Source organism: Lissotriton helveticus, chromosome 9 (genome assembly GCF_964261635.1).
Source record: "Lissotriton helveticus chromosome 9, aLisHel1.1, whole genome shotgun sequence".
NCBI lineage: Eukaryota > Metazoa > Chordata > Amphibia > Caudata > Salamandridae > Lissotriton > Lissotriton helveticus.
This window is the reverse complement of record NC_136070.1, coordinates 405177046-405196133: the sequence shown is the minus strand read 5'-3', so window position 1 is coordinate 405196133 and position 19088 is coordinate 405177046.

Genomic DNA, 19088 nt, shown 5'->3' with positions numbered 1-19088 from the left:
TAGTCTTTGCAACATCTTAATCTTTTATTTAACACTTTTTTACTGTATTCTCGTAGAAAATGGCATAAAATATCAATAGATTCTTATTGTACACTACAAATACTACTGCAATCCCAAGTGTACACTGTGGCTTTAGGACGTCTGCCTAGAACTTCATCAGCTATCACTTCTTCTGCATTTCTGGTAACCATTTTTTCTTTGTCAATTGGACAACCATTTCTAACCTCATAAGCTCGACCACTGGTGTCAACTGCATGCAACAAATCATTGGTCTGAAAATAACTCTCTTCATTAAAGAAAGGCTCTGAACTTGAACAGTGTTTCCATTCACCCCAAAAAACATCACAAAAATTAGTTCAGTTAATCACTCTTTCCTCTTACTTTTAGCCTTCATTAAATGGATTGGTTTATCTAGTGATCAAATTCTGTTTAAAACTAAAATAAATAGTTTCCTTTTTACTTCAAAAGCCTTTTCAACAATGGATTCAATATGCTTCTTTCTTTTTATAAAATAGTGCTCTTTTTCTATATTTCTTCATATCTTTGAGCAAGTTATGTACTACTCTATTATAAAAAAATGTTTGCGTATTTCTTTATACGGATTTTGTCTTCTTTTACCATACGTCGTATCTTTTGTTTGTAAATTTACTTTTTTACTTTCCTGTTATTTTGATTATTTTTTCTGGTTGAATCATTGTCAGTAGTTTCAACATTCTGAACATTCTTTTTGGGCCTAGAAGGATTTTTAATACATTCCTTAGTTGTCTTACCAGAAGTTTTTTTCTTTTTACCCACATGATGTTGGTCATCCAATACTTGTTGAGTTTTCTTTAAGTAACTGCCCTTTGGCTCTCTTTTTCTCTTTCTTGATTTTTCAGGCGTGATAACTTTATTTTAATGTAGATAAACAATATGCGTAAAAAATAAACATAAATAAATGTATATTAATAACTTTATAAATTATACTTTTCTATTAATATTCAAACACATTCTATATAAAAATCATTTAACCACTTTCTTTTCTCATCACTAATTGAAATTGTAATTCAAGGTGTATACGTAACTGTATAGGAAAGCAAGGAGAGTAACAGGGTGTTTGCTGCAGTGTATGGATACTGACTGGAGAATTGTAGGGCTGAAACACAATTGAATACTTAGTTAGATCACTACATGTATAGTGTATAGGAGTCTGAAGCAGTCCATGCCCTAAAGCCTGGCTCACTGCATGAGTACATGCATACTAACTGAATGGTTGCAGTACTATAAGGAGAGACACTGGGTGAATTCATAATTGGTTGAGTTTTACTTCAGTGAATGGATTAGTACATGGAGCTGAAATGGTCACAATATAACTGCAAGAGTAGTGACAGGGTGTTTGTTGGACTGCATGCATGGTGACTGGGGCATTGTAGGCCTGAAACACAAGTGTGAAGGTGGTTAGTGCACCATATGCATAGTGCATAAGAGTTTGAAGCAGTACATGTCCTAAAGTCTGACTTACTGCATGAGTACATGGATACTAACTGAATAATTACCGTACTACAAGGAGAGACACTGGGTAAATGTATAATTGGTTGTGTTTTTCTTCAGTGAATTGATTAGTTCATGGTGCAGAAAAGATCACTATGGGATTGAAGAGCAGTCACAGGGTATTTGCTGGACTGTATGGATACTGACTGGGAAATTCTAGGCCTGAAACACAAGTGTAAAGGTAGTTAGACCACTACATGCATAGTGCATAGGAGTTTAAAACAGTCCATGTCCTAAGGCCTGGCTTCCTGCATGAGTACATAGATACTGATTGAATGATTAGAATACTACAAGGAGAGACACTAGGTGAACTTATAATTGATTGAGTGTTTCTTCAGTGAATGAATTAGTACATGTAGCTGAAAGGGTCACTATGGGATGGCAAAAGCAGTGACAGGGTGTTTGCTGGAGTGTATGGATACTGACTGGGGAACTGTAGGCCTGAAACACAAGTGAAAAGGTGGTCAGACCACTACATGAACAGTGCATAGGAGTGTACAACAGTCCATGTCCTAAGGCCTGGCTCGTTGCATGAGTACATGGATACTGACTGAATGATTAGAGTACTACAAGGAGAGACACTGGGTGAACTTATAATTGGTTGGGCTTTTCTTCAGTGAATGGATTAGTACATGTAGCTGAAAGTGTCACTATGAGATTGCAAGAGCAGTGACAGGGTGTTAGATGGAGTGTATACATACTGACTGGGGAATTGTAGGCCTGAAACACAAGCGTGAAAGTGGTTAGACCACTACATGCTTTGTGCACAGGAGTTTAAAACAGTCCATGTCCTAAGCCTTAGCTCGCTGCATGAGTACATGGATACTGCTTGACTGATTACAGTAGTATAAGGAGAGACACTGATTGAATTTATAATTGGTTAGGTTTTCCTTTAATGAATGGATTAATACATGGTACTGAAAGAGTCACTATGGGATTGCAAGAGCAGTGACAGGGTGTTTGCTGGAGTGTATGGATACTGACTGAGGAATTCTGGGCCTGAAACACAATTGTGTACTTGGTTAGAGCACTATATGCATAGTGCATAGGAGTTAGAAGCAGTCCATGTCCTAAAGCCTGACTCAATGCATGAGTACATGGATACTGACTGAATGATTAGAGTAGCATAAGAAGAGACACTCAGTGAATGTCTAATTGCTTAAGTTTTCCTTCAGTGAATGGATTAATACATGGTGCTGAAAGGGTCAGTAGAGGAGTCCAAAGGGAATAACATGGTGTTTGCTGCACTGTATGGATACTGAGAGACGTTTTAAGGCATGGGCAAAGTGGGCTCTGGCCCTGGGCCCCGGCCTTTCAGGGGCCCCCTAACAGCCTTCTCAAATGTCTGCCTGAGCCAACTGTGTTCTCCTGACAAACGTGTCCTGATGCCTTTGAATGGTTCTTAAAGGTTGATTGTTTAAATACCATGATTTTTCATTTATTGTTAGTAAGGGTGAAGTGTGGGAGTTCCTTACAGAAGTTTTGTAGAGAAATGTTGTGCTTTTTTTAAGAACATGGAACAACCATAAAAAAGTTTGGTTTAGATCGAAACAGTGCCTACCTTATGAGAAATGTAAGGGGGTCACACAGATTATTTTTAAGAATATTAGTGAGTTATTGCTGCATCACAGTATTGACAAAATACAGCACTGTACTGCCTTCTGATGCACGCATTCTGAATGTTACATGTGAAAGCTTGCAGAACATGCAATTAAACTTAATGAGTGGTACATATTGATTTGGTTCAATTGCATATTACATCTCACCTACTTTATTTTTCAGCACATTTTAACAATAATAAAGCAAGAATATGGTCTCTACTATCAAAAAAGCCGCCTAAACAAGATTAATTTCCAAGAGCACCTTTCTCTACAAGGCTAAATTGTTCAGTAATATATTCCTACAAGGAAAGACAAAGACATTCAATCCTGTTCTACTTACAAGCAAAGTGCACACCTTTTCTGCTCTGTTTCATGAGACTCTGACATGTGTGAGAGAAGCTTGCTTGGTGTCTGCCAATGTGGGGATCCAGCTGTATGTGTATGTGTGTGGTGTGTGGTGTGTGTGTGTGTGTGTAAGTGTGTGAGTGAAGACAGTTGCTGTGCTGCTGCCCATACTGTGCTTGTGAAAGTGAGGCCCGCTTCTGCCTGATCGTGAGTCCTGCTACTGCCTGTTCTTTGTTGGGAATGTGGGAACTCAATGTCCATCTTCATTGTTTTATGGACATGTGTTTGTGCTGCCGCCCATATTGGTCTGTTTGTTTGTAGATTTATATAGCACATCTTATCACCTGTGAGGGTATCTAGGCGCTGTTCATGGGCACTGGGAGATTTTGTGATCCTCCGAGAGTCACAGGATATTGCGCCGATGCCAAGACTCGATCCCGGATCCCCAGCGTCTGAGTTGGCAGCACTCGCTGCTACACCACATCCTCTCCCTAGTCTATTGCTCGTGTGAAGGGACTCCACAATTTCAATCCTTTATTTGCCTGTTCAGTTCGGTCTCTGAGATAAGCTTTCACTGGTGATGCCTGTTTGGTGCCTGAAGGAAGCTTACATTGTTGTTGCCTGTTCTTTTTGTGAGTGTCTTTTGCACTACTGCTGCCTGTGCTGTCCAAAAGATGTTCGCTCTGATGTTTCGTTTCTACTGTGACTGTTCTGTTTCTCAACCAGGCTTGCACTGTTGCTGAGTTCATGTGTCCCTTGCGTAAAGCTTTTGTGTTCAGCATTCCACCAATGCTTAAACATGCCAGATGTGTATATCCCTTAAAGCTATTTGAAAAATGCTAGCCAATTATTTTGAGGTTCTTTTACTTATGTTGGGGTTATTGAAATGGATTGATTGCAATGTGAAAATGTGTTACTGGCTTTCAATTTTGACATCCATAATAGTCTGCTATAATCTAGTCTTCAGAGCGCTTTATACAAGTGAAAGCATTCATCTACTCACTGGCTAGATATTTTACCACATTAGTACTTAAAAGATAGCTTTATACATGCTTACATTTCCTGTTTGGTACTTAAGCATGCAATCACTCTGCAGGATAGTTCTTCTCTCTCATTTTGAGACTCTAACCTGTACGAAATCTGTACCTTGACGAATACTTTATCTGTAAGAAGCCTGAGCCTGGGAGAACTGGGTAAGAGGTACAGGGAATACCACAGTACTCCTGTTTGATGGCTTAAGTTGTATGTAAACTAAGTTAAAGGTTGTGTGTCTGATATCTCAGCCAGAAAGATTTCTTTACGATAGGGGTTACCTTTGCTCTCAGAGAACTGAGCCTGTACATTATGGGTAACCTGAAGGATAATTTGCATTCAGATGCTTCAGCATGTAAAGTTGATGTAGCCTAAGCATAGCCAAGTCCTTAGAGGACTGCATCTGTAAGAGCTGTGTTATTAGAGGGATCCATTGCTGTCAGATGCTTAAGTGATAGAAATTCTGTATAAAAATAGAGTCTATAAAATCTGTGTAAAAAGTGTATGAGACCTATCTGAGGTCTGAACTTGTACAAACTGTGTAACAAGAGGGATAGCTCAAAAGCTTTGGATGACCTCTTCAACTCATGGTATTGATACCGGAGCCTGTAAAGCATTTACACCCTTGGGTGTGACAGCTTTCCTGTGTGATGCCTTAGCCTACATTAAGATATATGAAACCTGAAACAATGCTTTCCAATTGAAAACATGTCAGATTTGTGTTATAGGAATGTTTAAAAAACTGCTTCCAGTTAGTATTAAATGACCCTGAAAAGGCTGCAATACAAGAAAGAAAGAAGAAAAGGAAGAAGAAACTTTCCTGCTGACTGAAGCCTGTTGCCTTGCTGGTTCTGCCCCACTCTTGGCTCCATTACTGGCAGAGGTTCCCTGCTCTACGTGCTGTTGTGCCTAAGGTAAAAAGGTCTAGATCAGGAGGTCGCTCTTTTTCCCTGAATGCGGCTAGGCTTTGGAACAGTCTACCTTTTCATCTAAGGTCCAATTCAGACCTTACCTCCTTTAGGAAACAGTTGAAAACTTTTTTGTTTAATAAATAGTTGCTTTCGTTCTGCTCACTATTTCAGCTGACAACACACGGTTGGCACTCAGCGCTTGGACGCCTCCGGGCAGCTATGTGCGCTTTACAAAACTCATTTTCATTTCATTTCATTTCAGCCTGCCCTGTTGCCAATCCTAGGGACTCAGGCCAATTCTGAAGCAGCTCTCATGAATGAGAACAGCTTCAGGATTGGCCAGGTCCCTCGATTGCGCTCCCAGGGATATTGGGATCTTCTGCCTGCTGTCTCCAATCCAGCAACGCAGCTCAGGTTGGAGACAGCCCAGTATGCATGTGGGTTTGGCCTGCCTGAGATGGCCGCCTAAACCCACATGCACACTGATAGTAGTGCCTACTACTCCCCCTTGTGACTGACCCTGCAATGGCCCGCTCTCGGGACGTGGCACTTAGAAATTGATAAATAAAACAATAATAAACCTGTTTGAAGCTGCTCGCGGGGGGGTGGGGTCTGAAATTGGATATTAAATTAAAACATATTCTGAACAGGGGCCCCCAAAATCCTTAAGATGTCCCTGTGGATACTGACTGGGGAAATGTAGGCCTGAAACACAAGTGAGAAGGGGGTTACAACACTACATGCATAGTCCATAGGAGTTTCAAGCAGTACATGTGCTAAGGCCCTGAACTGCATGAGTACTTGGATAATGACTGAATGATTACATCAGTACAAGCACACATGAAGTTACCAAATGCTGCTATCACAATGCTTCACAAATGCACTGGCAGTGTGATTCGAGACAAGCAACACTATTCACTAGTCTACAAGAGTTAAGTTGACTGCACACATTCCACATATTTCATTACTGCACTTTAGAGTAGAAGCCTGACTCATTTTGGAAATACATAAACAATGACTGCTTTCAAATTTTACCAAAATGTGGCAACTGGATAGGTTTTTAACCAGTTATATATCTGCAAACACATGAAGTACCCACAGGCGTCTCTCACAACAGTTCCCAAATGTACACAGACTCACAGTGTAATTCTAGACAAGCAAGGCTATCCCTTGGACTTTATCAAAACACATTTACTGATCTAGAAAAACTAAGGTGACTGCACACATTCCACATATTTCAGTACTGCATTTTAGTGCTAAAGCCTAACTCATTTTGCAAATACATAAGCAAATATTATTTTCTAATTCTACCAAAACTTAACAACAAGAAAGGTTTTTTTTTTTTTTTTTTTTTTTTTTTTTTTTTTAAAAACCTTTATTTGAGCAAGCAGAAACGTACAAGGATGGGCCTACAACCACACGGGCCAGTCGCTAAAAAGGAGTAGACACATATCACATAAGCCCGCAGAGGTAACCGTCAATCAACAATGCAATATTCCACATTAATTACAGGACCAAAACAGGTTTTATATATATGAAAGAACAAACATACAAAAAGGCGAGAGTGTATCACTGAAGGTCAGCCCAAGGGACGCAAGGGGGGGACAGCAGCGGAGGTGCAGTAATAATATCCTAAGCACTAAGGAGTATGGAGCGGGGGGGGGGGGGGAGGGGGGCAGAGATCAGGAAGAAGAAGGGGGGGAAGAGCCGGTGACACCAGCTCAGTCCCTATACGAAGATTCCGGGAACGCTAGCCTAGGGAGATAGGGTAATCTCGATAGTGTCCACAAGGGGAGGAGTACAAATGTCGCCACGGTATTCGTTCCATTGACCCCACACCTTCACCCATGCCCCGGGTCTACCCCTGGCCACATAAACAGTTTTCTCACGGAACATGGACCAATCCATATTATCCTCCCATTGCGCGAGGGCAGGGGGCCTGGAGGCCCCCCAGAGTTGCGCAATATCTCGCTTCGCAATCATATAGCCCAGGGTGGCCCATCTAGTCTGTGCCACCGAATAGTCCGTGGGCTCCCAAACATTCAAAAGACAGCGACGAGGTTCCGGTCGCAAGGATATCCCCGTCACCTCAGTCATCAGATCAAGCACGGCCACCCAATAAGCAGCCACCATCGGGCACTCCCAAAGAATATGCAGGAAAGTAGCACGCAAACCACATCCACGCTTACACAGTCCATCAGAGGAAAAGCCCATCACCATCAGTCGCGGTCCCGTCACGTACACCCGATGAAGGATCTTCAATTGGACCAGACGGAGTCGAGCCGGTATAGCCACCTCCTTCGGAGAGGAGAGGGCCGATTGCCAATCCTCATCATCAAGTTCCAACCCATCTCCCATCCACTGTTCCCGAAGTCGGGCCAATAAGTCAGTCCGATTGTTGATCAACTTTTTATAGATCAGGGAGATAGTGCTATCAGGAAGATGTCCGTCAAGGATACGGTCTTCAAGTGGGGAAGAGTCAGGCGGAATCTCACCAGGAGCAAACACCGAAACCAAAGCGTGCCTGATCTGTAAATAACGAAAGAATTCCCGACTACTCAGGCCATAGTCAGCCTGGAGGGCCTGAAACGGGCGCACAGAACCCTTAGAATATACATCCCCCACTTTAGAGATCCCAATCAAGTCCCAACGGTCAAAACCCTTGGAAGACCAAAGACCGCCCAGACGTTCTGAAGCATAAAGAGGCGTCGCCAACGTCAAGCGATCCTCCCAGCCCAGGCTCACATTCGCAGCACGCCACACTGTCAAAGCAGTCAAAGTAGGTCCCACAAGATGGCGCCCAGCGGAGCGAGAATAGAGCACTCTATTAAAGTCACCTCCCGGAAGCTGAAGTTTATCCATCTCAAACGCCGGATTACGACCCGGAGAGAACATAGCATGATTAATAGCGGACAGATGGGAAGCCCAGTAGTATCTCTTAATATCGGGGAGCGCCATGCCCCCATCGTACCACGGGATAGAAAGTTTCGCGAGAGCAATGCGCGGTCGCCCATCCCAAATAAGTTGCCTCTGAAGGCTCTCAATCTCCCGAAAATAGGTCTTGGGGATAGGATCATAATAATTCTGGAGAGCGTAGAGAAACCGCGGTAGTGACATCATCTTAAACAGGGCCGCCCGACCCAGTGGAGACAGGGGAAGTTTGCGCCAGCGGGCAACGTCCAAACGGAGCCTAAGCAACGGGGGAAGGAGATTACGATCAAAACGAAGGGACGGATCCAAGGTAACGAAAACCCCCAAGTATTTGAAACCATCCCGGACCACCTGAAGAGGAAGTCTACTCGGCAACGGAGGCAAGATACCAGATAAAACGTATACACAGGATTTAGACCAGTTGATGACGAGGCCTGAGTTAGCACCAAAGGACGCAAGAACGTCAAATAAAACAGATAAAGACTTGCGAGGGGAAGTAAGATACAAGAGGATGTCGTCCGCATAAAGCGAGACGCGGTCTTCGAAGTCCGGGGCCCATCGAATACCTTTAAGGGACGGTTCCAAACGGAGCCAGGCCGCCAACGGTTCAAGAGCGAGCGCGAACAACAGAGGGGACAAGGGGCAACCCTGACGGGTACCCCTGCCCAAGGAGAAGGGGGTCGACACTCTACCGTTCACTACAACTTGCGCCAGAGGTTCCGCGTACAACAGTCTAACCCAGCTAATAAACTCGCACCCGAATCCAAATTTCTCAAGTGTCGCCCATAAATAGGGCCACTCCACAGTATCAAAGGCCATGGAGGCATCCAGGGACGCCAAAATGGCCGGTTCAGTCAAAAGCCCCGCCCTCGCCAGCGCGCCGTGGAGGCGACGTAAATTCAGAGCAGTGTTGCGATGCGGGATAAAGCCAGACTGATCCGGATGGACCAACTCCCCAAGAACCGAAAGGAGACGGGTCGCCAAAAGTTTAGCCAACACCTTAGGTTCAACATTTAATAGGGATATGGGCCTATACGAGGAACAGAGGTCACGCGGTTTACCCTCTTTGGGAATGACGACGATTGTCGCCAGACGCTGATCATAGGGAAGCATGTTCCGCTCACGAGATTCTAGAAACATGGCGCGGAGATACGGCGCCACCTTATCGGGGCATAATTTGTACAACTCAATAGGCAAACCGTTCGGGCCCAGTGCTTTGCCCGAACGGAGCGATCGAACTGCATTGGCTATCTCATCATTCGTAAAAGGGGAGTCCAAAGCAATACGGTCCAAGTCGGTGACACAGGGCAAAGTGATATCACGCAGAAGAAGGCGGGAGTCGGCAACATCCCTCACAGACACGGGAGCATATACCACACGGAAATATTCTGCAAAACGATCAACAATGGCGGTCGGATCAATCACATTCTCACCACTCGCAGACTGAATCACGGGCACCACACGATTAACTCTTTCTTTCTTGTCCAACCACGCTAGGAGTTTGCCCGCCTTGTCACCCACATCGTACAATCTGCCCTGCTGCTCACGAAACATCACCTTTGCAGCGTCAGTGACCAGAGATTTATATGCAAACTGTTTTAGACCCAGGGCATGGAGTTTGTCAGGCGTGACACCAGATTCCAACTCGTCCTCCAAAGCAGAGATCTCCCCCTCAAGGTCCACCACCTCCTTCCTCCCTGCCCTCTTAACTTCAACAATCAAGGAAAGGGCCTGTCCACGAATCACAGTTTTAAAAGCTTCCCACAGGGACACAGCCGAAGAGACCGACCCCTCATTTTCCAGGAAATATGCATCCATGGACTTGAGCAAGAGGGTACGAGTCTCAGGGGAGGAAAGATACCAAGGGTTAATGGGAGCCACTCGGCCCGCCGCCTCTACCCCAACCTCGAAACGAAGCCAGAGCGGCGAGTGATCAGAAATACCCCTCGGCAAGTGTAAAATCTCACGAACCGCCGATGATTGGGCTGCGGGCATCAGGAAATAATCCAGCCGGGACAGACTGCCATGGGCCCCAGAATGAAAGGTGTATTGGAGCTGAGTAGGATGCAACAGTCGCCAGCAGTCCACAAGGCCAAAGGTATCTAAAAACCCACCCAACCACTGCTGAGCCTGCGGGGTATCTCTAGGGGGATGGCGATCGTGAAGGCCGGAAAGCACCGAATTAAAATCACCGGCAAGAAAGAGAGTGCTATCAGGGAGATCCAACAGAACACGGCCCAAGTCAGTAAAAGTAGAGGCCTGCAAACCCGGGGGAACATAAACATTGAAGAGAGATAGGGTGCGGCCTTCATATCTACCCACCAGGACAGTATATCTCCCACGGTCATCATGAATCACCTCATCGATAGCCAGGGGGAGGGAGGTTCGAACAAGAATACCCACACCCCTAGATCCGGAGGTAAACCCTGAGTGCGCCACAAGGCGGTAGCCCCATCTATTCATCGCATAACAAACATTACCAATCAAATGGGTTTCTTGCATGAAAACAATGTCCGGTGACAAACGTCGTATACATTTTAAGACCACACTGCGCTTAATACGATCTCCCAGGCCATTAACGTTCCAGGAAAGAAATTTCAACCCTCTACCCCCCATCCCAACCACCCGAGCCAAGACCCCTCGTCCATGAGCTAGACATCAGAAACAGCAGCAAACACAGGAGCAACTCGCCTTGAAAACAACACACAGAAAAGAAAAAACTTCCCAACCCCCCTCCCCCAAACTGAAGAGAAACACCCCCCACCCTGCACCCCTGCAAAAAGCTAAAGAGCCACCCCAACCTGCAGTGTGCCTGTCGCCCAAGAACCCCTATTCTACACAAAGACCCCGGAGGAGGAAAGGTCTCCGTTCCATCCACCCCCCGACCTCAGCAAGAACAAAAATAACAAACGAAAAGACAGAATGATCACAATGTAGAGGGACGCCGGCCAACACTCCTGAGAATGTATTCAAAATAAGACATAAGAGCCGAACAGTTAGATCTCCACACCACCTTCGGCACCGCCAGGGTGAGCGGCGGAGTCTGTCTCAGGAGGACAGTCAGGCAATGAGTCCAGCCAGTCATTAACAGCATCTGGCCGATCAAAGAAAAGGGTACGTTCATTGTATTCAACCCGGAGTCTAGTGGGAAAGAGCATGGCGTAACGTAGGCCCCGATCCCGGAGACGTTTCTTGGCACCACGAAACTCCATACGTTGTCTCTGAACCTGTTGGGAAAAGTCCGGGTAAAAGTTCACCGTAGCATTCTCAAAGGCCACCGGGCCCTTCACCCGCGAGGCCTGCAGGATAGCGTCCCGGTCTCTATAATGAAAAAGCTTCGCTACAATGGGTCTCGGCGGGGCTCCCGGCTTGACTTTGCCCCCTGGAACACGATGTGCACGTTCCACCGTGAAAAATTTTGTGAGACCAGAAGGGGCCAAATGGTTCAAGACCAGATCCTCAACCAGGAGATCCACCGAGTGGGGTTCAGGGTTTTCCGGTACACCAACCAGGCGAACATTGCAGCGACGCGCCCTATTTTCAAAGTCCTCCAGGCGACGGGTCATGAAGTCGTTCCCCCGACGGAGATTTCCAATCTCTGTTTGGAGCTCCGAGACGTCATTCGTAAGGCTAGAGGATTTAATATCCAGTGATTGTACCCTCTCATTCGTCTTGCCGAGGTCAGCACGAATCAGATTCACCTCAATAGCCACGGTGTCAAGTTTGTGGGCCAAGGCCTCGTACTGTAGGCCGATGGATTCCCTCACACCCGAGATGGCGCCCATGATATCCTGTAAGGAGGGCTCCGCCGACTCTTCCAAAATTCGTTCAGACGCAATACTAGAACCAGGCAGGGCAGCTCCGGGGGACCCCTTAGAATGGGTATAACGGTCCATGACATTTGATTGAACTGGAGCTCCGCGCAGAGGTGTTTTCGTCTTGCGCGTCTCTCTGTCCCCTCTGCCCGCCATTTTGAAGATGCGTCACAGGACAAGCCACCAGGTCCGACGGGCCCGACACCCAAAGTACAGGATCAAAAGTACAGAAAAAGGGGGCACAACTCGGGTAGAGGTCGCCAAACCAGCAAATAGGTCACATGAAAGCCCAACAGCCGATCTGCCTCCAAGTCTCAGTCGCAACACGGCATCCACAGCCGTGGCCCAAGTCGGAACGGAATCGAAACCGAAACTTAGGAAGGGGGGACCCACAAGGCCAGATCTCCTGCCGTTGTTGTTCAATTGCAGGACGGCTACAGTACCGCACCCCGTCCCGGGCGCACCACAAGGGCGGAGCCCAAAAGTTCAGAGCACCATATCTCAGGAATACGAGATCCAAATCGATTTCTGAAAAGTGCTAGGGTAATCAGCCAAACGTCCCCTACACGAATTCTTGCAAGAAATCAGGATTCAGCCAGGATAAAATGTCGGGAGCGGCGAGGGTACGGAGAGCGCTGTGCTCAAGCGGCCATCTCGGATGCCCGCCAAGCTCCTCCTCAACAACAACAAGAAAGGTTTTTAAGCACTTATGTGTCTGCAAACACACGAAGCACCCAAATGCTTCTCTCACAATTTTCCCAAATGCACACTGACTCACAGTGTGATTCTATACAAATAACAGCATCCCTTGCACTTTATCAAAACACATTAATCTTATTAAAAACAAACACACCACATACAACCACTCAAAAATTAATAACTCGCCTTTCAAATTGAATTGATTTGTAGATTAAGATGTCAGTCACACACCAGATTTTCTTATACAGAAACTCTGTACTGTACTGCTCTTAGGAAAACCAAAAAAATGCATACTTTCCCTCCCATTCTGCACACTGATCTAGAAAAACTAAGGTGACTGCACACATTCCACATATTTCAGTACTGCATTTTAGTGTTAAAGCCTAACTCATTTTGCGAATACATAAGCAATGACTGCTTTCAAATTCTATCGCAACTTGGCAACAGGATAGGTTTTTAACCAGTTATATATCTGCAAACACATGAAGTACCCACAGGCTTCTCTCACAACAGTTCCCAAATGTAGACAGACTCACAGTATGACTCTAGACAAGCAAGGCTACTACCTGGACTTTACCAGGAGAAACACACTAATCTTATTAAAAACAAACATACCACATATTAATAACTCACCTTTCAAATTGATTTGTAGATTAAGAAGTGTGTCAGTCACACACCAGATTTTCTTATACAGAAACTCTGTACTGTACTGCTCTTAGGTAAACCAAACAAATGGCAATCATTCCCTCCCATTCTGCACACATTTACATGTAAATATCAAGTCACATTGCTTCCCACATTAATTTAAAAGCTAACACACAATTCTATTGGTTACACATTTCAACCCTTTCCAATTGAAATACGTTTGAACCCTACCCCCAATCTGCTTACTGCCTGTTACCATGGTAACAGTTCATGGAACACTCAACTGAGCACACAGGTCACAAGTTCAGCACACAATGTTGCTAATCCAAACAGCAAGTGTGCTCGACTTTTCAAATTATCACTTTATCCTATGTAATGTTCCTTTCAAACAGTTTTTCTTAAACAATAAGAAACATGCTTTTAAAAAACAGAAACATGCAAACTACTTTTCAGACTAGAATGTTGTCAAACAGCCAATCCTTTATTTTCTTTTTTCAAAACTGCATCTTATCCACCATTTTAGAAAAATGTCACTTTTCAAACTGCCATTTCACATACAGACACCTTCTGAGTGCATCCAGACCTCCCGTGGATTGTGGGACACAGCTATATTTTCTGGAGCCAAAGGTATACAGAAAACAAAGGCATTGATAAAGACCTATCTTTGCCAAATGTAGACATTAAATGGATTGGACAGAGAGGGTTAAAGTGGCACCAATTAATGTCATTGGTTAAATCATTTTTGCATCTCCAACACCCTGACCTCATACTTGGGCACTGTGGTGGCAATGACCTAGGCACTTTGACTGGGGCCTATATGGAACGTTAGGGATGTGGGGGGAGCCCCAATGCCCCTATGGTCTCAGGCGGCTCCCTGCGTCCTTCCGAAGCTAGCATTGCTTTTCCAAATGGGGAGCTGCTAACATGCAGCTCCCCGTGTGGAAAAGCAATATGGTTTGGGTTTTGAAAGAGAGAGCAGGTTTCCCTGCTCTCTCTTTCAAAATCCAAACCAAGTTTGCTCTGACAGGGCGGGAGCCTCGCCCTGCCATAGCAAACAGCAGTGTCCCAGGGGTGGGCACCCCGAGACATTGCAGGAGCCGGCCCTGGGGGGTGGTGGTCCCCAGGGCCCTCGACGGCTCCAGAAGGGGTGCCTCATGGCCCCCCTCCCAGAATACACAAATCCCCAGGGGGTGGTGGTCCCGGGGCTTGTGGGGCCTTTAAGCCCCCACCACCACTTTTTAGAAAGTCCCGGGGGGTAGCGGTCCCATGTATTTTGCTGGGGGGGCCTTTGAGCCCCCGATCATTTATTTTGTAGCCCCCGGGGGTTGCGGTCCCCGGGGCTGGGATTTAATATTTTTCCTCCAAGATTTGGCCCCCCTGGGGGCTAATTACTAAGCCCGCGCTTCATTTTATTAATTATTTTACGGCAGGATCCACACACCCAGCGCGCATTTTGACGTTTACAAAACAAACGTTTTTGGGGGCCCTAGGGGTCCTTGTAGACCCCCTAAGCATGTCTGAAGTGTCAGGGTATTTCTACCCTGCCCCCTTTATATGTTTTCCACTGACTTCTACAGCCTCGCTTCTACCGAGGCAAAAAATGGCTGCCAACACTTCCTGGTTTCGAATGTTGACAACCACTTGACAGCCAATTAGCAATCAGCGCGTGATCAGGATGGTGCGCTTAGGGTGCGCTCAGGATGCGCGGATCCTGCGCGGCCACAGATATATATGTGATTTTACGTTTGATTTTCTCAGCAACTACTGAACAGATTTACACCATTTAAGCAAAAGGCACGAGTCTGAATCAAGGGCTACCTCTTTGCTAAATTTGGCATACTGGAGAAATTTTGAGCCGGATTGAGAACATAACATGGAGAAACAAGTACTCATTACTTTGCCTTGATGTGAATAGTTTGTACATGTGCATTCCTCATGAGTTAGGTTTAAAAGCCTGCCTTAATTTCCTAAGAAACAGATCAGTGTCATACCTATTTCAGAGAGAGATGCTTATAGACATGATGCACACATGTCTCACACAGAACTTCTTCACCTTCGATAATAAAATCAACAGGCAGACTCTCGGGACCCAAATGGGGACCTGCTTTGTTCCCAGCTTTGCCGGTCTCTATCTAGGGTACTGGGAGGAGCAGATTGTTTACAAGTTAGACCTCTTCATCAGGAAGGTCATCATGTGGGCCAGCAAGAGTGTGACACCCCAGCTATCAGCACAGCAACCGAGGGTTGATGCTATCACCCGGATTTCTTTCATCTGTGCATGCAGTGTTGTTCTGGGGTGCAGAGTGTGAGAGTACAGCGTGCAAGGTTGTGGTTGCAGAGTAGCAAGAGGTGAGAGTATGTGTTGGAGTGTGTTGATCTATTTATTGTTTTGTAGATAGCTGTGTTTTCTAAGACATTGTTATATGTATGACATTAGCTGAACTATAAAGATAAAATATTGTGATATCAAGTGTGAAAAGATATATGTATTTTACAATGTGAAATACTAGATAAAAAAGTAAAACCAAAAAAGTAATAAATGACATAAAAATTGTATGGTCTGTGTGGTAAATCAGGTTCTGTATGCCCCAATTTAGAGCTTTGAGAAGCCATTAATTATAGAAATGTAGGTCTAGAGGGTTTACTTTGTACACAGTTTCCATCATGTGGGCCAGGTACATGGGCAATATTTTCTGTATCTGGAACGGTGATGATACTGAGGCCATTCAACTGGTTAACCAACTGAAAGATAACCCTTTGAATTTGAAATTCTCAAGTCAATTTGCCAAAGACAAAATAGAATTTTTGGATTTACTGGTAACAGTTAAGGGCAACAAAGTGGACAGCTTCCTATTTCGTCAAGACACGGCTGGCAACAGTTTGCTGCATGCCCGGAGCTGTCACCCGGAAGCATACCTTTGGGAGAATTACTCTGTGCTAAACAGAACTGCAGCTCGGAGGAAGGCTATAGACTTCAGATTACCAATAGAATCCTGGAAGGGGGTTACACCCGTTCCATGGTTAAGAAAGCTATCCAGGAAGTTGAGAAAAAATCAAGACCTGAATTGTTGATACCCAGGGAATCCAAGGAAGAATCCAAGCAAACGATAAGATTTTTCACCACATTCCACAACCAGGCAAAAGATCTCAGAAAGGGTCTAGGTAAATTCTGGCCAGTACAAAAAACTCATTAGGACCTTGCTGAAAGTATTGAGGAGTTTCCTCAAATAACTTTCAGAAAAGCAAAATCTTTAAAAGATACCATCTGCAGAACATTGGTTACACAACCAAAGAAAAAGATGAATATAAAAGGGTTTTTTGTTTGTGGAAACTGGAAAACTTGTAAGTTTAGCAATAATTGCAAAGAGATAAAACTATCAGAGGATTGCAAACCGTATGTGATTGAGAAACATGTATCATGCACCACCGATCATTTTGCATGAGCCTTAAAGTGTCCCTGGAATAAGTCCTATATAGGGAGCACAATCCATAAAGCAAAGAAGTGTGTCTTAGAGCACCTGTGTGCCATAAAAAATAAAGACAAACAGTATCCCATCGCTAGGCATTTTAAAAGTTGTCACAATCAGAATAGCAGCCTGCTAACATTTTGCGTACTTGACACAATCAGAATAACAAGAACGGGGTGGCAATCGAGTCCAGGACTTGAGACGCTTAGAATCAAAGTTAGATAATTCAATACAGGACATTAGCCCCCACAGGCCATAATGGAGACAAAGTATTGTCAGTCCATCTTGGCTAAACACCGTTAGGGATGGTTCCATGGGTGCACCAATTATTCAAAAGTATCGCTTTAAGAATCAGAAAAAATGTCAGTGGTCTAGAATGATGATATATTTAAACTTCTTTATTTTATTTAATATATAAAGCGCACTGTCACCAAAAAGGCATCCTGGCGCTAACGGCGCAAATTAAGAAAAGGAAAAAGAGTGCTCCAGTACCGACAACCAAGTAGGTTTTAGGAAACAGCCAGGTTTTAATTCTCCTTCTAAAGACAAGGCCATCACTAACTTGTCTTAGCTCCAATGGGAGCTGATTCCAAAGTTTTGCAGCAGCAATCCCAAAGGATCGACCACCTGCCCTAACTTTCCTGAATCTGGGAATCTTTACAAGTCTTGCCAAGGAAGAGCGAAGGCTTCTCACAAGAGCATACCACTCAAACTTTCTTTGCAAAGACACAGGCCCCAACCTATGCAAGGCTTTAAACACTATGCAGAGAGACTTGAACTGGACTCTCTTTTTCAGCGGAAGCCAATGCAATTCTGCCATGGCTGACGAGGAAGCGGATCTTCTGGGCCACCCTAGGGCCAACTTGGCAGCAGTTGACTGAATCCTCTGCAACCTGTCAAGCAAGAATTTAGGAGACTCGAGAAATAAAGCATTGCAATAATCAAGTCTACTAAGAATAGTACTGCGCACAATCAATGCACATGCATGAGATGGTAGCAGAGGAAGAATCTTCCGCAGTGACCTAATAATGGCCAGACAACAAGTCACAGTTTTCATGACCTGAGCTTCCAAGGTGAGTTTATAGTCAAACATTACGCCCAGGTTACTGACCTTTTTCACTGGTTGAACCACGGACGAGGTAGCGGCGGGCCAGAAGTTACTGGTCAAGACAGAGGGAATCCTATCCCTAGGACAATAAAGCACCTCTGTCTTATCCGCATTGAATTGCAGTGAGTTCTCCTTCAGCCAGAGCGCCGTATTACGCAGGCAGTTATGAAACACTTTGAATGGGGTTGACTGGTCTCCCTCAAGGGAGAAAATCAACTGCGTGTCATCCGCATAATTAACAATGTTAATGTTATTCTCTTTGATGACAGCAATCAGGGGTTTCATATAGACGTTAAATAAAATGGGGCTGATAGCCGAGCCCTGTGGTACGCAATGCGAGATATTAGTGTAGGTGGATTGAAAAGGGGGAAGGTATACCGCTTGCTGTCTATCCAGTAAAAATGACTGGAACCACCTCAGGACAGATCCCGTCACCGCTACCTCTCTCAGTCTGTTCAGCAGAATCCCATGGTTGACCGTATCAAAGGCGGCAGACAGGTCAAGCAGAACCAAAACAGCTGCCTGCCCCCTGTATGCCCGCATCCGAAGTTCGTCCATCACGGTCACCAGAGCCGATTCAGTGCCATGGGCCAGCCGAAAACCGAACTGAACCTCCTCCAGCAAATTATGTTGTTTCAAAAACTTAGACAGAGTGCTACTTGCCACTCGCTTCACAATTTTAGCTGGAAAAGGCAGGAGAGAGATAGGCCTAAAGTTCTTAAGACACTCCGGGTCAAGCAAGGGCTTCTTTAGCAGGGGTGTCACCAATGCTTGTTTCCACCGGGACCACACCACTAGACAGAGACTGGTTGCAAATCAACTGAAGAGTTGCCTTAAATTCCATCCAAATTTTATGGGGTACAGGATCAAGAGGAGACCCAGAGGGTACACCACAAGCCAACCTATTAAAGTCATCCACTTCTAGAGGCGCAAACTCAGAAAGGCGGTTGACGGCCTCTCCTTCTACACTAGCATCAAAAGCCTCAAAGTCAGTTTCCACCGTA